At 31.4% G+C, this 18,642-nt stretch overlaps 1 long non-coding RNA gene across 1 annotated transcript; it reads left to right on the top strand.

Moving 5' to 3' along the window:
- Positions 1 to 3,230: 3,230 nt before the first annotated feature.
- On the top strand, positions 3,231 to 12,917 carry LOC109119036 (uncharacterized). The gene is made up of 2 exons (XR_002026269.3): positions 3,231 to 3,973; positions 12,535 to 12,917. It is a non-coding gene; the product is annotated as an uncharacterized lncRNA (long non-coding RNA).
- Positions 12,918 to 18,642: the final 5,725 nt, after the last annotated feature.

The following is an 18,642-nucleotide window of genomic DNA, read 5'->3' on the forward strand; positions in this document are numbered from 1 at the left end:
TGTATTCTCCCGAGTCTTTCCTATTATCAACTAAATGTATATATATCATCCACCTAAAGAGATAATACTACAAAATCGTATTGCATGTCTGCATAATTGTTTTAGTCTATAAATAGACCTTTTAACATTTCAAACTTTGTGAAGTTAACTTTTTTAAAAGAAAACGTCAAATTTATGAATAAAATAGTTCAAATAAATATTATAAATTAATATAATTCAGTTATTTATTTAAATTCAATATATATAAATTTAATTAAAGCCCAAAGCAAGCGTTAGGTCCCAAGTTTCCAAATATTTTTAGCAAATAATATTTGGGTCAAGTTTTTGGTGAAATTACACCAAGTGTTTGACCCCAAGTTTTCTCAAGAATATTTGGCTATTTTAAAAAAGGAATAATTGTATATAGTAGAAAACTAATAACTTAAATTAAATGGAGTAGCTACTGTTTGATTTAATTGTGCCCCATAGCAAACATTTGTCAGTCGTCTCTCTTCCAAAACTCTCGCTCGCCACTCTCCCTTTTTTGCTTGTCACTCTCCCTCTGCTCGCCTCTCTTGCTTTATACCACAAAAGTGTATAAATTGTGTTTCTGTTTTGTATTAAGCAAGAGAAAATTGTATGTACACATGCAAAAACATATATCTTCGTGGTATACACCTAATTATACAATTTACAAATATTTTACTTCGATTTAGTTTTATACAAATGTAAATTTTATACAAATATTGTAGCGAAAAAGGCCAGCGAATTATACAATTGCAGTGAAATACAATAAACTCTAGTTTTATACAACAGAAATGTATAAATTGTATTTCTGTTTTTGTATAAAGCGAGACAAAAACATATATTTTTTTCCTATATACTTATAATTATACAATATACGAACATTACACTTCGATTCAATTGTATGCAAAGCAAATTTTATACACATATTATAACGAAATAGGCCAGCGAATTATGCAATTGCAGTGAAATAGGCCAGCTAATTATACAATTGCAGCGAAATAGGCAAGCGAATCATACAATTGTATATGTATAGTGAGGCCAGCGAATTATACAATTTAGGCCAGCGAATTATACAATTGTATATGTATAGCGAATTATACAGTTATATGTTTGCTATGGAGCGTAATTATGCAAACTTTGCTATAGCATACAAATATGAATTTTTTGTTTGTTATATGTGAAAGTCACCCTTAAAAATTTGATTTATACTCATAAATTCTAAAAATTATTTAAAATACTCATAAATTTGTACTATCTATTTAAAGTGAATATGTTCTGTTAAAAAAAACTTATAACATAATTGATAACAATCAACAATAACAAAATAACAATATATGTAAGAGCACATTACAAAAAGAGCAATACATTAGAAAAGGTGCAAAAGTTTAATACTTTTCAATACAATCAAAGTTTTTTATAAAACGAGGGGAAGTCTAATACGATAGTCCCAAACCATCTAAAAACATGAATAAAGTCTTGGGATGCAACTCATAAAATTGTCCAAGACATAAAAGAAAAGACAAAAGAGAAATGGGTGATCACATCCTCGGACACAATGAGGACTCACCAAACCTTCACTTGCTTGATCAACAATGAAGCTCTAGCCACGAGTATGAGAATCTATGTCACCAAATCCTGCATTTCATAAGAATGTCGGCAAGAATATGTGTTACTACAATTAAGTACTAAATATAAAGACAGAATAAACAACATAAACGTCATAATTGGTCAATATAAACCATGCACATACATCAATATCATAATAAGAAAGGAATATTCCTCAAGTAACCTTACTCATTCCTTGGCCAAGACTTCTGTTTAACTAACCTCATAGAAGTATATCAAGCAACAATACAAGCTATTCATTCTTAGTAAAATGCTGATTGTGTAACCACAACTATTCATCATACATCTTTAATTACCACACTGAATTTATGTGTACTCTTACATGATCATATGACTTGTTTAAACTTATTTAATTGAATAAATTTCAAAAATATAATTTATTGGTAATTAATTTTTGTCTTTTTAAAACTAATTTTGGTCTATATATAAGTTTTATATTCTAATAAGTATAGTATCGACAATGTTTTTACATAGATATAAATTGCAATATATCTTACTAATGTCGATGTGTAAATCTCATTGGTCATACATACACCACACTTGGAGATGCATCGATCATATAGGGGGTCTATACATTTTGACAACCAGTAAATATTTCGACATACAAATTTTACAACGATAAGAAAAGATTAAATGCTACTTTCCAACAGTAACATTTGATTACTTTTTTGTATAAAAGGAAGACAATCCCTAATCACAACTCAAACCCTCATAAACAACTTCAACACCTCCATTTTTACAATGTGTCAAGCGTCTCAAACAACCAATGCAAAAAATGTTACAATTGTCATTGTGGTAATTAAACTATGTTAAGGACGTCACACACCGATACAAATCTAGCTCGTTAATTCTTTAACTGTGCAGTTGCAGATGCTCTTTTGTTAGGTGGCTTGAAAATAAATCATCTACGAGTAACCCATGCATTTTTCAAGGAATTGCAAAATTTGAAATATTAAAATAACATAAAAAATTTGATGAAAAAAAAGATTTGCTAATGACTTTCTTAAAAGAAGCCGAAGTGCAGAGGAATTACTTGAAAGTGTTGCTAAATATGTTGAAATAGATAGAGATCAACTAAAAGAAAGGCTAATTTTGACAGAAGAAAAAGAAAAATATCTAAAAATTATATTGTGTGATTTATTTTTTCTGTTTGATTTTTAGAATGTGTAACAAAAATGTAGTGCTGAATAAATAAAAAAATTCTCTATATTTATTGCACTCTTATATATTTTATGTTTGATTGATAATGTTACAGATAAAGAGTGATAAAAATATATATATTAAACATACAACTTTATTATCGATAATTGACTACTAAATAGATCAACAGTGATAGCGAAAATGACATATTATTAAAACATAAATTAATAAGAAATCTAAAAATCCTTCATAATAAAACATGTAAAACTATCATACGTATATTTTTCTCATCAAAAATAGCAAAACAACAAAAAATTTTAATCATTTTCTTAAAAAACAACTTCAAAAACTAATTGTCTTAAAAAATCAACTATCTCAAAAATTAATTGTCTTCAAAATTAGAGGAAACACAACTATCACAAAAATCAATTGTCTTCAAAAATTCCCTATTTGAAAAACTGTCTTAAAAGACCAACAACCACAAATGTCTTAATCATTCCTACCTACCTCACCATTAATCTCCATCACAATATACATCACGTCTACTTCTTTTTCCAATTCTGCCACATCAATGGCCAAGCCTTCTTCTTTCAACTCGTCCTCTTCTTCATTCCCTGGTATCTTCTTCTCTTTTTGTTCTTTCTCTTCTTCTCCATTTGATTTATTTTCTTCATTTTTCCTCTCTTCGAGCTTCTCCTATTCACTTTCTTTTTCTTTCTTTTCTTCAAGCTTTTTTTTTCATTGTTCTCTTCCATCTTCTCCTCTTTTTTTCTAGTCATCTTTTTCTTTCATCTCCTCTTCCTTCATATCTTCTACAACTTCATCAACTTTTTCAGCAAAGAATATTAATCAACTGTAGTAACATCATCATCGACGATATCTAATAGAAAGATGTTGTCATCAACTGTTGGTGCTGAAAAGTTGTCATCTACTGCATGATCAGTAGCTAAGCATTAACACAAATAAATTATTTCACAAAAATAATATGTAAATTTATCTACCTTTCTTTTTTTTGTTCTTTTCAGTACTTCTCAATTTCTCCTCTCGTACATAAGCAACAATTTTCACCAATGATTTCTCGAGGGATGCAACACGCTCACATGGATTTTCATCTTGAGAAGTACTTGGTACCAAATTCTCACAAGGTTGATTAGGATTGTGATCACCTAAACAATCATCCTCAAAAATTTCTACTGTTCAAGTAAGGACAATCACACCTTTTAAATTTGTCTTTAAGGCATTGACAACTGTATTCTTTACTTTGAACGAGAACTTCATGCCTCGTCTTTGAGTTTTATCGAGTCTACACTCCTATAAGTCTTAAAACATGGGAAATTTGTAGCCGCTGAAATTTTCTGGGACTCTACAAGACGTGTTTAATTTTAATTGGGACTCTAGAAGTTGTGTTCAATTTCAATTAAATATCTAGGAGGCTATTCAACCTAAACCCCAGTTTATGCCTTAAAGGGTACTAAATTCTCTTAAAAGATATCTAAAATGCCACATAAACTCTTTGTTATTTTTAAGGATCTTAAAAATCTTAAGTATTCCACATATTCATGGAATATTCATAAAGAGATAAAGTTCAAATTATTCAATTCGAAAAATACGTCACTAATGACTCTCGAATTACGTAGATCAAGTCTAAATCATCTTAGTTTGAGAAATACGCCACTAACAACCCTCAAATTATGTAGACCAAATCTAAATCATCTAAGTTTGAGAAATATGCCACTAGCGATCTCAAATTAGGTAGATCAAGTCCAAATCATCATGAGTCGAGAAATGTGCACAAATGATCTTCGAACCATGGATAAATCTTAGGAGAGTAGAATCTAGGGATCAACAGAATTGTACCCTCTATCTTGATCAATAAAGTTATGTTTCAACTTATTTTATTGTGATCGCAATTTATTTTCTTTCACTTTTAAATTTATTGCAAACATGCTAATCTAACTTTTCATCTTTGAAACTTTCCACTTTCACTACTGGAAAATAGGCCTATAGCAACACAGAGAAAATCGTTGCTATAGATCGACAAACCTGTTAAGAGAAGTTGAAGATGAGTTAGTTAGTGGCAGCAACTAACTATTCAAAAGTTATTTAGAAGTTGAAGTTAGTTGGTAGTTAGTTAGGCCTATTATTGTAATTTCAAGTAAGTAGGTTGTTACATCGATTAGTGTGTAGAATTAGTTAGTTAGTTTGTATTTTGTTTTCAGCATCTGATTGCTATATAAGCAATACAGATCCTCACGTGTAGTATATGAATTCAATACAACAGTTATACTTTCCATTCTTCTTCTTCTTCTTGCTAAAGCTTCAAGCCTCTTCAATGGAGTAAAGGCTTGGAAGCTTACTGTTTTTGTTCATGGTATCAGAGCAGTGTGATCTGTATAATTAGTGGAGTTTAAATCTCTGTCGATTGGTGATAATTTGTAGCTTAAGATCTACAAATATGGTAGGAATAAAGATAGATCAGAATGATCCATTGTTCATTGGAAACTCTGATAATTCTAGTGCTGTGTTGATTCCAATCAAGCTGGTTGGATCTGAAAATTATGGAGTTTGGAGTAGAGCAATGAGGATTCCACTATTAGGGAAGAGGAAATATGGTTTTATAACTGGTGCCTGCACTAGAGCCCTGTACAAAGATGAATTGCATGAGCAATGGGAAACTTGCAATGCAAGTGTGCTGTCTTGGCTGATGAACACAGTCAGTGAAGAGCTACTTAGTGGTATTGTGTATGCCACAAATTCTTTCTCAGTATGGAATGATCTAAAGGAAATATTCGACAAGGTGAATAGAGTAAGGATCTATGAATTACATAGAGATATCACCACTCTCTCACAAGGTACATATTCTGTATCTCATTACTTCTCAAAGTTGAAAATACTATGGAATGAGTATGATGCTATAGTTCCAAATCCATGTAGTACTTGTTCTCAATTGAAGGAGTATAATGATCATTTGGAGCAGATGAAATTGATTCAATTCCTAAGTGGCCTAAATGAATCATATGATCAGGCTAGGAGACAGATACTACTTAAAGGAACTACACCATCTATGAATCAAGCTTATGCTATGATTATAGAAGATGAGATTCAGCACTCAAGTTGTATGGATAATGCAGTTGAAAAACCAAGTTCTATGGTGATGAGTGTTAACAGAAATCAAGGAGCTGGAAAGGAACATTACAAAGGAAAGAAATGTGATTACTGCCATTTCCTTGGTCACACAAAGGATAATTGCTACAAGTTGATTGGTTATCCAAGTGACTGGAAACAAAGGAAGAAACCAGGTTATGGAAATGGGAATGGAAACATGAGAAATGGTACAGGCACAAGTCAATTCAATGGATATGGAGGACAAAGTTCAGGAAATAATGGTGGATATGGAAGAGGATATCAAGCTGCAAATAACATCTCTAATGATCACTGTGATCATCCTAATGCTGTATCAAATAATCAGATGGAAAACAATAACATGCAGAAGGTGCCAAAGGGACAAACATTCATTGAGAATGAGTATAAACAAATAATGGAGATGTTAAACAGAGATGTGCAAGAAAAAAAACAAGTCAATATGGCAGGTATTACAACTTGTTTAATGAGAAATCTTGCTATTCAGGATTGGATTGTTGATTCAGGTGCAACTCATCATATCATTGCAAATAAGCAGTTATTAACTAGGAGACATGAATTAACAAAGTCACAAATGAATCAAGTTCATCTTCCAACAGGTGATAAGGTTATAGTCAGTCACATTGGTGAAACACCTATATTTGATAATGAAGTGGCCAAAAGTGTTTTACATGTGCCATATTTCAAGTTCAGTCTATTGTCAGTGTCAAAGATTACAAGAGAACTAAATTGTTTTGTATCATTTTACCCTGACTTTTGTGTGTTTCAGGACCTCTGCAGTGGCAGGGTGAAGGGGATTGGTAGAGAAGAAGGAGGATTATACAGTTTTAAGGCTACTTTTTCATCTAAATAGAAGGAAGAAATAAAGTGTGCTCAAGAAATAGTAGCTGCAGGAGTGGTAATACAAGACACAGAAATATGGCACAGAAGGTTAGGACATCCATCTCAACAGATATTGAGATTTCTCAAGTTAGATACAAGTAGTAAAGGTGATGGAATATTAGCTCATTGTCATGTTTGTCCTTTAGCCAAGCAAACTAGACTTACTTTTCCTATTAGTACTACTAGAGCATCCATGATGTTTGATGTTGTTCGTATGGATCTATGGGGACCTTATAAGACTCCTACTCTAGATAGAAAGCATTACTTCCTTACTATAGTAGATGACTATAGTAGATTTGTATGGGTTCATTTGTTGCAGTTAAAATCAGAAACCATTGTAGCTATCAAAATTTCTTCTCAATGATCAAAACTCAGTTCAATTCTCATGTCAAAGTTGTGAGATCAGATAATGGCACAGAGTTCCTTAATTCACAGTGTAGTGACTTATTCAATCATCTAGGAATATTACATCAGAGTAGTTGCCCTCACACACCACAACAAAATGGTGTGGTTGAAAGAAAGCACAGACACATCCTTAATATTGCAAGAGCAATCAGATTTCAAGCTCATCTACCTATCAGATTTTGGGGTTATTGCATTAAGGCTGCAGTGTATTTGATTAATAGATTACCCTCATCAGTCAATTTCAACAAGAGTGCCTATGAGTTACTTTATTGTAAACAACCTAGTTTATCTCATCTAAAGGTTATAGGTTGTCTTTGCTATGCTACCACAATGCCTAAAGGGGATAAGTTTTCAGCCAGAGCTAGTGCAGCTATTCTCTTGGGGTACTCAGAATTACAGAAAGGATATGTGTTATTGGATATCCACTCTACTAAGGTGCATGTGAACAGAGATGTGGTATTTCATGAAGAAATATTTCCTTTTGCTAAAGTGAGGCCTCAACTTGATCCATTGGTTGATATACATTGTTCACCTTTAGAGAAAGCAGAGAACCAAACTATTGAAGCTGAGATTGATAATAGTGAACATGCAGACACTAGTATAGTTCATGAAGACAGTCAGAGTAATGAGACTGAGAATTCTTCAGAAGATCAGATGTCTAGACCAAGTACAACAGAGGAAGTTTCTGAAAACACTCATGCCATACCATCACATGTTGACTCTTATGTTAGAAGATCTTCAAGAAGCATCAAGGAGCCAATGTGGATGAAAGATTATGTCATTACTAAAGGCCATAGTAGCACTAAACATCCTATGGAAAACTATCTGAATTATGAAAAGTTAAAACCTGAGTGTAGAAGTTTTCTGAGTAAACTTTCAGAGTATACAGAACCTAAGAATTTCAATCAAGCTTCACAAGATGAAAGGTGGATACAAGCTATGAAGCAGGAAATCAAAGCTCTTGAAGAAAATAATACATGGCAAGTAGTTTAACTACCAGAAGGTATACATGCAGTTGGTTCCAAGTGGATATATAAAGTAAAGTATAAGGCAAATGGTAAGATAGAAAGGTTTAAAGCAAGACTTGTAGCAAAGGGATACAGTCAACAAGAAGGATTGGATTATCATGACACTTTTTCTCCAGTAGCCAAGATGGTAACAGTTAGATGTGTCATTGCATTGGCAGTATCAAAAGGCTGGACATTGTACCAGATGGATGTCTATAATGCTTTCTTACAGGGTGATTTAGATGAAGAAGTCATATGAAAATGCCTGAAGGTTTTGCAAAACCAGGTGAAAACAAAGTCTGCAAGTTGTTAAAGTCTTTGTATGGACTTAAACAAGCCTCAAGACAGTGGAACCTGAAACTTACAAAGGTATTACAAGCCACAGGTTTTAGTCAGAGTGCTCATGACTACTCACTGTTCACACTAAAAAAAGGGGGAAGATATTGTCATTGTTCTAGTTTATGTAGATGATCTATTGATCACAGGAAGTAACACACAACTGATTGCTGAAGTTAAGGCATATCTACACAAACAGTTCAAACTGAAGGATCTAGGTGAACTTAAATTTTTCTTAGGCATTGAAGTGTTAAGATCCTCTGGAGGAATTATTTTGAATCAAAGGAAATATATATTGGAACTTATTGCTGAAGCTGGATTAACAAGTGCTAAACCTGCAACCACACCAATGGAGTCCAATTTGAGATTAACTTCTGTAGAGCATGATCAAGCAACTGCTATAATAAAGATGTTGTACTGCATGACATTACTTCATATCAAAGGTTGGTTGGTAAATTGCTATATGTTACTATCACCAGGCCAGACATAAGTTATGCAGTGCAAACCTTAAGCCAGTTCATGCAATCTCCCAAGAAATCACATATGGAAGCAACTACTAGAGTGATTAGATATTTGAAAGGTTCAGTTGGTCAAGGTGTTTGGTTACACTCTGAACCTACCAACATAATTACTTGTCGGTGTGATTCTGATTGGCAGCCTGTCCTAACACAAGAAGATCTATCACAGGATATGTCATTAAGTTTGGAGAGTCCTTAGTTTCTTGGAAATCAAAGAAACAACAAACTGTTTCAAGAAGCTCAGTTGAAGCTGAGTACAGAAGTATGGCATCAGCAGTCTCAGAAATCACTTGGCTTCTAGGATTGTTCAAGGAATTAGGAGTGAATGTTCAAATGCCTATTACAGTCTTCAGTGACAGCAAATCAGCTATACAACTAGCAGCTAATCCAGTGTTACATAAAAGGACAAAACACATTGAGATAGATTGTCATTTTATCCGGGATAAGATCAAAGCAGGATAAGTTGACACTGCTTGTCCACACACAGCAACAACTCGCAGACATATTGACAAAAGGGCTAAGCCAAGTTCAACATGTGCATCTTCTAGGAAAGCTTGGAGTGATCAGTGTTATACACTCATCAGCTTAAGGGGGTGTGTTAAGAGAAGTTGAAGATGAGTTAGTTTAGTGGCAGCAACTAACTATTCAAAAGTTAGTTAGAAGTTGAAGTTAGTTGGTAGTTAGTTAGGCCTATTATTGTAATTTCAAGTAAGTAGGTTGCTACATCGATTAGTGTGTAGAATTAGTTAGTTAGTTTGTATTTTGTTTTCAGCATCTGATTGCTATATAAGCAACACAGATCCTCACGTGTAGTAGATGAATTCAATACAACAGTTATACATTCCATTCTTCTTCTTCTTCTTGCTAAAGCTTCAAGCCTCTTCAATGGAGTAAAGACTTTGGAAGCTTACTGTTTTGGTTCAAAACCATTGTCATAGATCTAGCACAACGGTTTTCATGTGTTACATTAGCTCGTGGTCATAGAGGTATTGCAACGGTTGTAACTTTGTGTTGCCATAGACACTCCAATAGCAACAGTTGTTCCATCCTTCTGATGCAACAAAAATAGTTGGTATATGCAACGATTTGTAACTGTTTCCATAGCATATCTATTGCAACGATTATTTTCTTTTAACATTAGTTATTTTTTATGCTAAATCAACGAGTTCAAGTTTTATTATGACATTTGCTTAATCTATTGCAACAATTTCATGTTCTGTTGCAGTTGCTTATTTTACTTATTCGACATACGATTCTAACAAGATATTGCATGATCTATATGAAATAGACATCTTTGTTGTAAGACACTATCAATATATATATAATAACTTATAATACAATCGTTGCACTACCAACTCTATGGCGATGGTTTTTTCTTAATAGTAACGGTTTGAAAAATATGATATACTAATATCGTCATGTATCTTATGTAATGGGTAAATCGTTGCAATACGACTTCTATGGCAATGATATTAGAACCGTTGCCATAAGTATCATTGTTGTAGGCACAATTTCTAGTAGAGTTTTAATAATATACTAAATTTTGGAAAGTGTGTTGCACGTTTATTCCAAAATACTTCATATAAATTTTGTATTGCAAATGATATATTTTATCCCTTTCAAATCTTTGGTATTTATGAAAAAAAATTAATCATTATTTTGATAGAAACTATATATATCTTCCTATTAAAAACAATATACCTTTAACTATAAAATTGACTAAAAGTGTATTTAGTAAAAATAACTACCTATTGCACAAATTCAATATCCAAATGAGGATAGTAAAATCCCAAATGATAGAAAAATACATACACAACAACAAATCATTGTAAATTCTCAATATAATAACAAAACAACACAATAGAAACTTATACAATAACAACAAACAAAATACAGAAATGTTAAACTAAACAAATAAAAAGAGACAAGAGAAGAGATTATAGAAATTTTCTAATATTTTTTTTTCAATTAGGTTAAGTGTGTACATTATCGTGTCAAATATCACTATTTATAGGATAGCATTGAGAAACACAAAAAAGTTGTAATGAATATATTAATCCATTTAAAATTATTGATGAGAGATGTGAGTTAAAAACATAATGAATATGATTTGTTGGAGTTAATACATTACATAATGAAGAGTTAGCGGTAATTTATGTATACTAATGTGATGATTGCTATTTACTATTTAATTTAACATTCAAATGTAATGTAGAAATTAAAATTATAATCTAAGGATAAATTATGGGAAAGAATTCAAATATATTAATTGTCTAATGGAAAATCATTTTGACCAATTATTAAATTAACTGTGATTATGAAAATTATCACTATTACAACGTGGAATGATGTAAAGATTGTTAGTTTTTTCTTTCTAATAATAACTTACAATTTAATAACGAGTATTGAATTGTAAGTCTAGCCAGAAATAGGAATGTTAATTATCATAATACGAACAACCAAAATTCATTGAATCTCAAAATAAATATTAAATGAAAAAAATATTTTAAATGATCTTAAAAAAATAAACTAATATTGTAAATCATTTTGGTGGTTAAGTGGATGATCATAACTCCTCGGTTAATTCCCTTCTTTTTGAGTAGTAATGTTATTGATAATGTGGTCAAATGGGTGACGAAAAATCCTATGTTAATTTCATCCTTTGTTGGTAGTAATGTTGTTGATAATGTGGTCAAATGGATGAGCATAACTCCTAGCTTTATTTCTCCATAATGAGTAGTAATTCTCAAGGTGTAATGTAATGTTTATGACACCCTTTGGTATTCCTCAATGTAATCCTATAAATAGTGGTGTTGAGAATAATGTTGATACACTTGAAAGAAAGAAAGTTAGCTTATATTGTTCTTCTATTACCTTATATTTTTCTTCTCTTCATCTTCTATTGTTTCTTTATTCTTAAGTTTTATCACACGTTATCAACACGAAATGTCAAGGTTGAACAAAATTTCTTGTGAGGTATCCATTTATAATCTAATGATAAAATTATTAAATTGTGGTTATACTTTTTCTACTTTACATTTTATTTATGAATGAAAAAAAAGGTTAACCATTTATCTATTTTGCGAAGAGACGACGAAGGTCATTGTTTTGTGAAAAAAAATGAATGGATTACAAATTCTAGTGTATTTTTGTTCGAGATGGAAAAAGTGACTTATCTATATTATTGATTAATTTTTAATGAAAACACTTAATCTAACAATTTTACTCAAAGTTATTTTTGTTACCTGTGAGACATAATATTTATTTAGATTGTATGCTAATTTTACTTTAATGAAAATAAAAGTTTTGTTATTCACTTATTAACTCATTGTCTATTTTACTCTAATTTAATTATTTTCTATGATAGTTTTATCATGTCGAATTTAACAAAGTTTGAGTTCGTGAAATTGACATTTCTGAAAATAATTACTTGTCATGGGTACTCGACGCTGAAATTCACCTTGACTCTAAAGGTCTTGGTGCCACTATTACAAATGGTAATACAACGTCGAGTCAGGACAAAGTAAAGGCAATGATTTTCCTCTGTCATCATCTGGATGAAGCATTGAAGGTTGAATACCTTACGGTGAAAAATTCACTTGAATTGTGGACTGGTTTGAAGGAAAGGTAGGACCACCTTAAGGAAACGATATTGTCAAGGGCTCGTTATGAATGAATTCACTTACAGTTACATGATTTTAAGACTGTATGTGAATATAATTATGTTGTATACAAAATTACTTCCCAATTGAAATTATGTGGGGAGGACATAAAAGATGAGGACATGTTGGAAAAAACTCTCACAAGTTTTCATGCCTCAGATTTGATATTACAGCAACAATACCGTTAAAGAGAATTTTAAAAGTATTCTGAGTTGATCTCATGCCTTCTTGTGGCTGAGAAAAATAATACTCTTTTATTAAAAAACTATAAGGCCTGTCCTACAGGAACTGCTCCGATACCGAATGTAAGGTTGAAGCACATGACCAGTCTGCAAGAAGACAAAATAAAAATCAAGGTCAAAATAATGTGTGTGGACGTGGCAATGACAGAGGACGATATAATAACTATCGTGGTGGTAGTCACCACAAAAGATAGAACAATATGGGTTCTCAAATCAATCCTTCAAGAGGCAACTTTCATCGTTGTGACATGAAAGGGCATTGGAAGAATGCATTCCGAGCAGCTGAGCATTTTGTTAGGCTTTATCACGATTCCTTGAAAAGAAAAGGAAATAAAACTGGTGCATCTTCTATTAATGCTGGGGTGGAGTCACACTTGACTTGTAAAAATGAAGCCAAGGCAGAGACTTCACAAAAACATGATGACAATATTGAAGCATATTTGGCTTTAACAGATGATGATTTTGATGACCTTGATGACATTAATCATTTGGAAGTTGAAGACTTCTTAGGAAATCAAAACTAATGTTTGATCATTTGATTAGGAAAAAATAATTATGTTGTTATATATGTGCTTTTAATTGTTATGTTTTTCCTTATGTTGTTTTTATATTCGGAAAAATAGTAATTTTATTTTCTTGCAAAGTTGTTGATTTTTCATATTTCTTATGATGTACTTTTATTTTTTGAAAAGAAATAAAATTCCTCAATCTTCAATTGGTTCAAGATGAGTAATGGAGAAATATGTCTTCTTGATAGTTCTACAACTCACACTATTTTAACAGAAAGAAAATATTTCTCTAATTTAATTATGAAAAGTCTTATGTTAATACAATATCTGGTAGTGAAAAATTAATTGAGGGCTCTGGAGAGTGACCTTACTACTACATAGGGAAGCAATATTAAATATTGAAAATGCATTGTATTGTAGTAAGTCTCAAAGAAACTTATTAAGTTTCAATGTAATTCGTCAAAATGGATATCATGTTGAGACTATCAATGAAGGAAATGTTGAATACATTTATATTACTACAGTTAAATTGGGACAAAATATGTGCATGAAAAATTATCGCATTTTTTTCTGAATTGTACCATACACGTATTAGTATGGTTGAATTACATGTCATAGTAAACAAAGTGTTTACTAATCCTAATGATTTATCATTTGGCATGAACGATTGGGCCATTCCGGTTATAATATGATGCGCAAAATTTTTGAGAACTCACATAGGCATACTTTAAAAAATCAGAAAATTCTTCAATCAAAGAAATTATCTTGTGCTGCTTGTTCTCAACGAAAGTTGGTTATTAAACCATCAGCAGCTAAGGTTGGGATTGAATCTCCTGCATTTTTTAAACATATATAGGATGATATATGTGGTCCAATTAACCCTCTATGTGGGCCATTTAGATATTATATGGTCTTGGTAGATTCATCAACAAGATGGTCACATGTGTGCTTATTATCAACTAGTAATATGTCTTTTGCGAGGTTGTTAGCTCAAATAATAAGATTAAGAGCACAATTTTCATATTATGCAATAAAGACAATTCGTCTTGATAATGCTGGTGAGTTTACATCGCAGGCCTTTAGTGATATTGTTTGTCCACGGGGATAGCAATTGAACATCCAATTGTTCATGTGTATACTAAAAATGGTCTAGTGAATCTTTGATCAAGCGTCTCCAATTGATAACTAGATCATTGTTAATGAGGACAAAGTTGCCTGCTTCAATGTAGGGGCATGCTATTTTGCATGCAACAACATTGGGGCACATAAGACCAACTAATTATCATGAATTCTTTTCACTACAGTTTGTTTTTGGTCATGAGCCAAATATTTCCCGTCTTAAAATTTTTAGGTGCACGGTATACGTTCCAATTGAACCATCACAATGCACAAAGATGGATCCCCAAAGAAGGTTGGGAGTGTATGTTGAGTATGAATCTCCATCTATTATTAAATATTTGGAGCATATGATAGAAGATATATTTAGGCAAGGTTTGTTGACTGTCATTTTGATGTATCAGTATACCCAACATTAGGAGGGGGGGGGACATAAATAGTTGGAAAAAGAGATAGATTGGAATTCAATATATGTAATCTCATTTGGATCCTTGAAAAAATCAATGTGAGCAAGAGGTTAAAAAGATGATTTATTTGCAAAATGTTACAAATCAACTGCCAGATGCATTTACTAACCTTCCAAAGGTTACTAAATCTTATAATCCAGCTGCAATTGCTCAAGTTCGAGTTGATATCCCAATAAGACAATTGTTAACTGGCAGAGAAATGATTGATCAAAATGGAAGGAGGCAATTCAAGCAGAATTGACTTCACTTGAAAAACATAAAGTTTTTAGACCAATAGTTTAAACACCTGAAGATGTCAATCCAGTGGGGTACAAATGTATTTTTGTGCGAAAACGAAATAAAAAAGGTGAAGTCGTAAAATATAAAGCACGACTTGTGGCACAAGGTTTTTCGCAAAGGTCTGTCATTGATTATGTGGAGACATATTCTCTTATAGTGGATGCAAATACTTTCAGGTATATTAATAAATCTGGCAGTTCATGAAAATCTTGAAATGCGTCTAATGGATGTTGTCACAGCTTATTTATATGACTCATTGTACCACAATATTTTCATGAAAGTTTCTAAAGTACTCAATGTGCCTGAAACATATAAAAATTCGCAAGAAAGTTGTTCGATAAGACTTCATAAATTTTTATATGGATTAAAACAATCAGGATGGATGTGGTACAATCGTCTTAGCCAATTTTTGCTAAAAGAAGGGTACAAAATGACCCAATTTGTCCTTGTGTTTTTATAAAAAAAAAAAATCTGGATCTGATTTTGTTATAATAGTTGTGTATGTTGATGATTTAAATATTATTGTCACTTCTAATGAGCTTTCAAAAGTTTTTGATGGTTTAATGACAGAATTTCAAATGAAATATCTTGGTAAGACAAAAATTTTCTTGACCTACAGATTGAGCATTTGAAAAATGATTTATTTGTCCATCAATCAACATATATACAAAAGGTTTTTAAGTGATTTTACATGGATAGATCACATCCATTGAGTACCCTGATGGTTGTGAGATCGCTTGCCATACATAAAAATTATTTCAACCTCAATAAAATGATGAAGAACTTGTTCGTAATGAAACTCTATATCTTAGTGCTATTGGGGAACTAATATATCTGGACAATAATACTCAACCATATATTTGTTTTGCAGTAAGTTTATCGGCAAGATTCAGCTCAGCACCTACAAAGAGACTATGAAATGGAGTAAAATGTATATTCAGATGTCTTCAAGGAATCATTGATATGAGATTATTTTATTATAATAAATACAAGTCAGAAATGTTTGGTTATGCAGGCGTTGGATATTTGTCTGATCAACATAAAACTCGATCTCATACAGGCTATTTATCTACATATGGAGGCACAACTATATTTTTGCGTTCAATAAAGAAAACATTAGCTGCTACTTCTTCAAATCATGCAGAAATAATAGTCATCCATGAAACAAGTCGAAAGTGTGTTTGGTTAAGATCAATAACGCAGCATATTCAAGAAATGTGCGGGTTTTTTATGCAAAAGTATATCCCAACTACATTGTACGAAGACAGTGTTGCATGTATAGCTTAGCCAAAGGGAGGATACATTAAAAGAGATAGAACAAAACACATTTCACCAAAATTCTTTTTCACTCGTGATCTTGATAAGAAAGGTGAAATAAATGTTCAACAAATTCGCTCAGTTTATAATTTGGTGGATCTGTTTACTAAAGCATTACCAACCTCAACATTTGAAAAGTTGGTATCTAAGATTGCAATGTGTTGTCTCCAAGAAATTAAATGATGTTTGCTATAGGGGGAGTAAACTACGCGCTACACTGTTTTTCCCTTGGCCTAGGTTTTATCGCAATAGGTTTTCCTAGCAAGATTTTTAACGAGGCAACAAATAAAGTGTGTAACAAGATATGTGTACTCTTTTGTCCTTCACTAATATTTTTTCCCACGGGGTTTTTTCATAGTAAGATTTTAACGAGGCATATTATCTATCAACAGTCATCCAAGGGGGGAATGTTGTAAATCATTTTGGTGATTTAATGGATGACCATAACTCCTTAGTTAATTCCCTTCTTTATGAGTATAATGTTGTTGATAATGTGGTCAAATGGATGATCATAACTCCTAGGTTAGTTTCATCCTTTAGTGGCAGTAATGTTGTTTATAATATAGTCAAATGGATGAGCATAAATCCTAGTTTTGTTTCCTCCATAATGGGTAGTAATTATCAAGGTTTAATGTAATGTTTTATGACATCCTTTGGTATTCCTCAATGTAATCGTATAAATAGTGGTGTTGAGAATAATGTTGATACATTTAAAAGAAAGAAAATTAGCTTATATTGTTCTTTTATTGTCTTATATTCTTCTTCTTTTCATCTTGCCATTGTTCCTTTGTTCTTAAGTTTTATCACAACTAATAGTTAAAGGGTATTTTTAAGTTACTAGTATTTGGGTACGCGCGTTGCGTGTATAGCCAAGTGTACCCAACCATTACTATAAACTTGTGACAATCGTGCTCCACATAAGTCCTTAGTTATCTTATTGTAGTGTTTGACCTGTAAATGTTAAGTATTTATAGAATTTATATTGCAGTAAAAAGTAAAAATGATGGTGGATATAAGAAGAATTTTCACTAATTAGTGTTACACAAATAATTATAAGTTAGAGTGCTAGTTTGAAAACTAAAAATAGTTATCTAACTTTATATGGATCATTGATAATGAGCTTTAGATATAACTTTGGATCTCTTTATTATTGATTAAAGAGACAGTATACTAATTCATGAGATCTAGTTATAAACGCATGTATAGTCATTAAATATATCTGCCAAATATTTTATATTATCCATGTAACACACAAATGGTTGGCATATAACAAAATATCTAATCTTTCATTAAGATAATTTTTAATTTTATTTGGAAATAAGAAATATAATAATAATAATAATAATAATAATATAAAGTCCAAATAAGTAATGTCTATTAAATTGTAATCTAGACAAAAATTTCTTTATATAAGTTGTTGGCACCTAATTTTAATCGACCTTTAATCATTTTAGAGATGCTATTCAATTAAATACGTATTTTTTAAATTTATTATAAGTTTAGAGATTTAATCGATTTTGCATAAAAATTCACATTTTAATATGTTTACTTTATAAATTTATTGCAAATATTTTAAAAATATCTTAAATATGTCTTAATAAATTTTGAAATAATTATTTCATTCAAGTGTTTTTAAAGTTAAGTGATTTTCAAAAAACAAAAATACTTTAATATCTGTAGTATCTTAATTAAATAGTAATTCTTAAATATTTCTCAAAATTATTTAAATCTTAGCGTATTCTATTCTAATTTCTTTCAATTCTAGACTATCAATTCAAATTTTATTTCAATTATAATCACCTTTTCCTTGCAATTCTATCCAATATTATTGCAATTTTAGCAACTCCAGATCTTTTTCAATTTGATTTTAAGACATCATCTTTTAATCTCATACTTTAATTTAATTCATTAAATCCTAATTCAAATTCTAGCCACTTATATAATTTCATCTGAGGGTTAAAATCAACCCTTTACTTTTTCTACCTAAAA

Source organism: Solanum lycopersicum, chromosome 12 (assembly GCF_036512215.1).
Source record: "Solanum lycopersicum chromosome 12, SLM_r2.1".
NCBI classification, from domain to species: domain Eukaryota; kingdom Viridiplantae; phylum Streptophyta; class Magnoliopsida; order Solanales; family Solanaceae; genus Solanum; species Solanum lycopersicum.